The sequence below is a fragment of the Leptonychotes weddellii genome, chromosome 3 (genome assembly GCF_054177405.1).
Source record: "Leptonychotes weddellii isolate Sample4059 chromosome 3, ASM5417740v2, whole genome shotgun sequence".
NCBI lineage: Eukaryota > Metazoa > Chordata > Mammalia > Carnivora > Phocidae > Leptonychotes > Leptonychotes weddellii.
Window position 1 is genome coordinate 92,585,856 of NC_138371.1, and position 7,222 is coordinate 92,593,077.

Sequence of the window (7,222 nt, forward strand, 5' to 3'; positions counted from 1 at the left end):
TCTTGTCAACACGTGTTACTATTTGTGTTTTTATTATAGCCATCCTAGTGGGTATGAAGTGGTATCTCATTGTGGTTTTGATTTGCTTTTTCCTGACGGTTAATGATATCAAACATGTTTTCATGTGCTTGTTGGCCATTTGTATATTTTCTTTGGAGGAATGTCTATTCAGATCCTTTGTCCATTTTTAAATTGGTTTATTATCTTTACATTATTGAGTTATAAGAGTTCTTTGTATATTCTGGATACAAGCCACGTATCAGATATGTGACATGCAAATCTCCCATTCTATGGGTTGCCTTTTCTTTTTTAATGATATCATTTGCAGCACAAAAGTCCTTAACTTTGATTAGGTCAAATTATCTTTTTCTTTTTCTTGTTTGTGCTTTTCAGGTTGTATCTAAGAAGGCTTTCTCTAATTTCAGGTCATGAAGACTTACTCCTATGCTTTTTCTTTGACAAGTTTTATACTTTTAGCTCATAAATTGAGATATCTGGTCCATACTGAGTTTTTGGTATAAGGAAGGAACCTGACTTCATTCTTTCTTTTGTGCATAGCTTTCCAGTTGTTCCAGTACCATTTGTTGAAAATTCTTTTCCCATTGAATTATCTTGGTGCCCATGTTGAAAAGCAAATGACCATAAGTGTGAAGTTTGTTTTGGGGGCACCTGGGTGGTTCAGTCAGTTAAATGTCTGCCTTGGGCTCAGGTCATGATCCTGGGGCCCTGGGATCAAGCCCTACGTCGGGCTCCCTGCTCAGCAGAGAGTCTGCTTCTCCCTCTCCCTCTGCCTGCCTCTCCCCCTGCTTGTGCTCTCTCTCTCTCTCTGTGTCAAATAAATAAATAAAATCTTTAAAAAAAAAAGAAGAAGAAGAAGTTTTGCTTTGGTACCTCCATTTTATTCCACTGCTCTATATGTCTGTATTTATGCCAATACCACATTCTCTTGATTTTCTATCTTTGTCATAGGTTTTGAAATAATGAAGTTTTGAGTCCTTTTTCAAGATGGTTTTAGCGAGTCTGGCTTTCTTATATTCACATACGAATTTTAGAATCAACATTTTAATTTCTGCTAAAAAAAAAAAAAAGCCAGCCAGGATTCTGATCAGAGTTACATTCAATCTACAGAGCAGATTGGAGAATATAGCCATCTAAGAAATATGAAGTCTTCCTATCCATAAACATGGGATGTCTTTCCATTTATTTAATTTCTTTACAAAGTATTTTGTAGTTTTCAGAGTACAAGTCTTACACTTTGTTAAATTTATTCCTAAGTATTTTATTCTTGATGCTTTTATACATGGAATTATTTCTTAATTTCATTTGCAGATTGTTTATTGCTGGTGTATAGAATTATAATTGATTTTTGTATATCGATCTCATATCCTGCAACCTTCCTAGACTTGTTTATCAGTTCTCACAGTCATTTTGTGGATTCCTTAGTATTTTCTATGTACAAGATCGTGTCATCTGCACATAGTTTTACTTCTTCCCACAATAGAGATTTATCAATAAATCATTGTGTTAATATTATTTCAATTTTTGGAGGATTAACAACCAAGAGGAAATAAGGCCAAATGCCATCATAGATTTCCATGGGTGTTGATATTACAGGGTTTTTTTTTTAACTTTTCCAAATTTTACAAATTAACTAACGTGTTATTTTAATGTTAACATGTTACTTTAAAAACATGCTATAAAATTGTATAATCTCCAAGTATTTTTGAGCACCAACTACATGCCATGACTTAGAAACTGTGAAGTAGTCAAAAGATGCAGAAGACCAGTCCTTCTTCCCAAAGAAGTGCTAATAAGACATTTAGGAGACAACATAAGATGAAGTGTTAAGACAGAAAGAATTCGTGCCCAGAAGTATAATCCTGACAGTTAGTACCACAGGCCATCAGAGTGGGCCTCATGGAGGAGGCGGACCTTGTAGAATGAGTAGCAGTGGGAACAGAAGAGGCAGGGAAGAATAAGGTAGAAGGACAGAGGTGCCCAAACCTGATAGAAGGATAATCATTACGGGGGTTGGTGCAGTGAGGAGACGAGCTGGGTACACCCAGTCAGGGAGAGGACGGTGGTGCCAAGCAGAGGACCTTGCATTTAAATCTGCCTCCACTATCATCCATGATAGGATCAGGGTGGGGAGCTGACATGCAGAAAGTTGGATTTGAGAAAGATACACTAAGACAGAACCCATGGGGGGAGAGCACTGAAATTGAGAAGGGGGTTTTGGGCGGTTCCTGGGTGGCTCAGTTGGTTAAGCGTCTGCCTTTGGCTCAGGTCATGATCCCGGGGTCCTGGGATCGAGCCCTGCATCAGGCTCCCTCCTCGGCGGGAAGTCTGCTTCTCCCTCTCCCACTCCCCCTGCTTATGTTCCTTCTCTCGCTGTCTCTCTGTCAAAAAATAAATAAAATTTAAAAAGAGAGAGAGAGAGAGAAGGGGGTTGGTGGGATGGGCCTAGACCAGGGTGGTTGAAGTGAGGGGTGGGAGATTTCAAGAAACAGCTTGAAATCTGTGGAGGGAGACCTATAATCAACTTTGTGACCTTGGGCAGGTTCTGGCCCCTCCGTGGGCCCCTGGCATCCTCTTCTGCAAGAAATAAAACACTTGATAAGCAGTGGCTCCAGCAGTAAAGATATTAACTATCTCACACAGGAAGAAATCCAGAGGTAGGCTGCTCTGGGTTTGGCGCAACTGCCCAGAAACATCATTCAGAGGTTCCAATCTCTCTACCGTTCTGTCCTGCCATCACTGATGTGTCACCTTGCCATCTCAGGGCCACACAGTGTCTGTTGTGGCTCTAAGAACCATATCTGTGCTCAAGGCAGAAAACAGGCAGAAGGTTAGAAGACTACCAGCCCCATCTGAACTTTTTACCAGGAGAGTGAAGCTTCCTTGGAGTCTTCCGGGACATACCCGTTATGTTTCCCTGACCACAATGGAGTCGTGTGTCCCTCACCCAGCTAGAGGAGCAGCTAAGAAAGTGGCACACAGGGGCGCCTGGGTGGCTCAGTCGTTCAAGCGTCTGCCTTCGGCTCAGGTCATGATCCCAGGGTCCTGGGATCGAGCCCCGCATCGGGCTCCTTGCTCGGCGGGAAGCCTGCTTCTCCCTCTCCCACTCCCCCTGCTTGTGTTCCCTCTCTCACTGTGTCTCTCACTGTCAAATAAATAAATAAAATCTTAAAAAAAAATTAAAAAAAAAAAACAGAAAGTGGCACACAGAATCGTCATGACTGGCTTAGACCAATCATGCTCCATTGCCTGAGCAAATTGCTGATCACAATTAAATTAGAATTCTGTCAGCCAGGAAGAGGGAGCAACAGGTGTTAGGAAGACCATTGATGGTATCTGAGCCAGGGAGTGGGACAAGGCCCCTCCTGATGCCCACAGTCTATGAGCTCTCATCTCCTGCACTGCCCCTTCCCACCTCCTCCAGCTACTCTGCTTAGTTGTCCTGTCACCCACTTGCTGCCAACGCCTCTTCCTTCCCCACTTGGCACATGCAGAAAACAACTACTTTATCAACATCAGGCAAACTGATTTTCCCAGGGTGACTAGTATGTTGATTGGGCAAAAACTGACATGTTGTTATGAAGCTGCATGTGATAAACACAGCCCCTGAACGCCCCTCTGTTTGTATCCTGGCTCTGCTTTGAAGGCTCTTCTGACATTTATTTACTTGTCCTTCTTGAGATTTCTCCTTCCAGTTCATCAGCTGAACATGTGAGCCTTTCAAGCGTGAGGTGCAAGAAGACAGCCTAGCCTTGCCTTCCTTCTTCCCATGCCTGGTTCTCCTGTGGGACAGTCATCACAGACCCCACATCCATGAGCCCCCTAGCAGTTCAGTCATGGGCTCGGAAAGGCAGCAGGGCAGAGGTTGCTCAGGCTTCGTAGAGCTCCATTCGACTCCTAGTCAGGGCTCCAGTCATTGTTTTTTTGTTGTTGTTTTGTTTTTTATTTTATTTATTTATTTGAGAGAGAGAGAGCATGAGTGGAGAGAGGGGCAGAGAGGAAGACGGACAAGCAGACTCCCCACTGAGCAGGGAGCCAGACGGGGCGCTCGGTCCCAGGACCCTGGGATCATGACCTGAGCCAAAGTCAGACACTTAACTGACTGAGCCACCCAGGAGCCCCACGGCTCCAGTCATTGTAAACACCAGGGAAAGCACCAAGTCTGACGACTGTCATGAGGAGGAGCTGTCCAAATGGCGGGGCCATTTGGTTCCAGAATTCAGAGGTGCCTTATGCATGAAAGTTTCCCACATCTGTGCTCAGGGCTGGGCTGCAGTCACATGCAAGGCAGCCAGGTTCCCAGGGAAAGAATTTATCCCCAGGATTCCTCCCCATAACTCCCTGCTCCCAAGCACGGCCACCCAGCCGCTGTTGCCATCACCTTTACTTCCATAACCGCATACCATTTTGATTCAAACTGTTTCTGCTCTCCTCAATTTCACCCATCAGGATTACACAAGTGACTATCCCCCATCTTCAGTCATTTCTGTACCATCTGCACGACTTTTTTCATTTCCTCCTCGTGCCTGCATATCTTCATGGTTTTAATAGGACTGCTTATTCTTTCTTAAATACAATTTTTAAAAATTCAAACTTTAGATCACTATCCTCTCTGGAGAACAAACATTATCTTCCCTAAGCAGAAAGTAACCTTGAAGATAAATGTAATGAAAACAAAACAATGGCAACCTGATGCTGCATGATAAACAGGATTTGGGGAGGGAAGGGGGAAAGCTGCGAAGAAAATGGAAGGAGGCATCAGCCCCCTGACGGGGTGGGGAGCAATGGCACCCATGAGTGAGGATGTGGAGAAAGACTGAGGCTCAGTTGTGCAGCTCAGGTAGAGGTGCCTGGGTCTCTGTTTGGTCCAAACAAAAGATACTAGAAGAAAGATCAGATAAAAAGTCATAATCCAGCATTTCTGGTATTTCTCCTCGCTGACATTCTACTCTTTTTTTTTTTAATTTTTTTAAAATTTATTTATTTTCTATTATGTTAGTCACCATACAATACTTCATTAGTTTTTGATATAGTGTTCCATGATTCATTGTTTGCCTATAACACCAGTGCTCCATGCAATACATGCCCTCCTTAATACCCATCACTGGGCTAACCCATCCCCCCACCCCCCTCCCCTCTAAAACCCTCAGTTTGGTTCCCAGAGTCCATAGTCTCTCATGGTTCATCTCCCCCTCTTATTCCCCCCCTTCATTTTTCCCTTCCTTCTCCTAATGTCCTCCATGCTATTCCTTATGTTCCACAAATAAGTGAAACCATATGATAATTGACTTTCTCTGCTTGACTCATTTCACTTAGCATAATATCCTCTAGTTCCATCCACAAAGACACAGATGTAGTGAAAAGAAGGGGCACATGCGCCCCGATGTTCATAGCAGCAATGTCCATAATAGCCAAACCGTGGAAGGGGCCGAGATGCCTTTCAACAGACGAATGGATAAAGAAGATGTGGTCCATATATACAACAGAATATTACCCAGCCATCAGAAAGGATGAATACCCACCATTTGCACTGGCATTCTATTCTAATGCACTGGATTCCTTGTGATGCCTGGTGCCTCCGTCTTTGAATATTCTGGTCTTCTGGAAAGATGGGGGGACCATTTTGACTCTGGTAGGAAGTGTCTGTCCTTGATCACTTCAAAGCCAATTCCAGGATGCTTGGGTCAAAAAGGAGAGGAAGAAATGTATGGCCACAACCTCATCTGGTCCCCAGGGGCTGCAAGTGAGTGTGACTGCAAGCCCCGTGGTTTCCCTAGGGCCAAGAGTGAGAGTGAGCCAGGGGGGCCTGAGGGTAAGGGGGCAGTTGATGGGTTTCCACCCAGGTAATGAAAGAGAGGAAAGGAAGCTTCCAACATGGGTGAAAACATGTCAGTTAAGTTCTGATACTAAGAATCCTGCAGAAGCCTAGAATTAAGATAGGGGCACCTGGGTGGCTCAGTTGGTTAAGCGACTGCCTTAGGCTCAGGTCATGATCCTGGAGTCCTGGGATCGAGTCCTGCATCGGGCTCCCTGCTCGGCAGGGAGTCTGCTTCTCCCTCTGACCCTCCTCCCTCTCGTGCTCTCTGTCTCTCATTCTCTCTCTCTCAAATAAATAAATAAAATCTTTAAAAAAAAAAGATAGACATGACAATGCAATCAAAGGGAAGGCTTCTAGATGTCCATCAACAGATGAATGGATATTGCTTCTCGGTCATTTGGCTAAGATCAAGTGTAGTATCTGTTCTTATCAGTTTAACAGATGAATGGATAAAGAAGATGTGGTATATATACAATGGAATATTATACAGCCATCAAAAAATGAAATCTTGCCATTTGCAATGACATGGATGGACCTAGAGGGTATTATGCTAAGCGAAATAAGGCAATCAGAGAAAGACAAGTATCATATGATCTCACTGATATGAGGAATTTGAGAAAGAGAAACAAGACAGAGGATCATAGGGGAAGGGAGGGAAAAATGAAAGAAAATGAAACCGGGGAGGGAGACAAACCATAAGAGACTCAATCTCAGGAAACAAACTGAGGGTTGCTGGAGTGGAGGGGGTGGGAGGGATGGGGTGGCTGGGTGATGGACACTGGCGAGGGTATGTGCTATGGTGAGCACTGTGAATTATGTAAGACTGATAAATCACAGACCTGTACCCCTGAAACAAATAATACATTATGTGTTAATTAAAAAATAAAACAAACAAAAAAACAAAGGGAAGGCTTCAAAACTGTCATCTTCTGCTCCCATGGGTCCTTCAAGACAGGGTGGCTTTGAAGACCCCAGGATATGCACCAGAAAGAGACTCTAATATGAGAAAGTCCTGCCTGAGAAGCTCTCACAGTTGAGGCATGAGTAACTGAAGCAGGAAGTAATGTGAAACACTGGGGGCCTGGAAGCCATGGGGTGTTGCTTAGGATTCAGCCAGGCATAGCTTTGACCTCTTTGGCATTTACTAGCTATGCAACCTTGGGAAAGTTACATAATCTCTCTGAGCCTCATCAATAAAATGAGGCTGGTAATACCTACATCGTAGGGTTGTTGCAAGGGTTAAATCAAAAAGCATATACAGAATGCCAAGTACAGTGCTTGGCTGTAGATGGATAGATAAGTGATAGATAGATAGATAGATAGATAGATAGATAGATAGATAGATACCCCATCATTAACATTATTATTATTATTATTATTATTATT

The 7,222-nt window shown here is 43.5% G+C and overlaps 1 pseudogene; it reads left to right on the top strand.

The window, feature by feature from the left end:
- Positions 1-6,217: 6,217 nt before the first annotated feature.
- LOC115938492 (U2 spliceosomal RNA) lies at positions 6,218-6,346 on the top strand (annotated as a pseudogene).
- Positions 6,347-7,222: the final 876 nt, after the last annotated feature.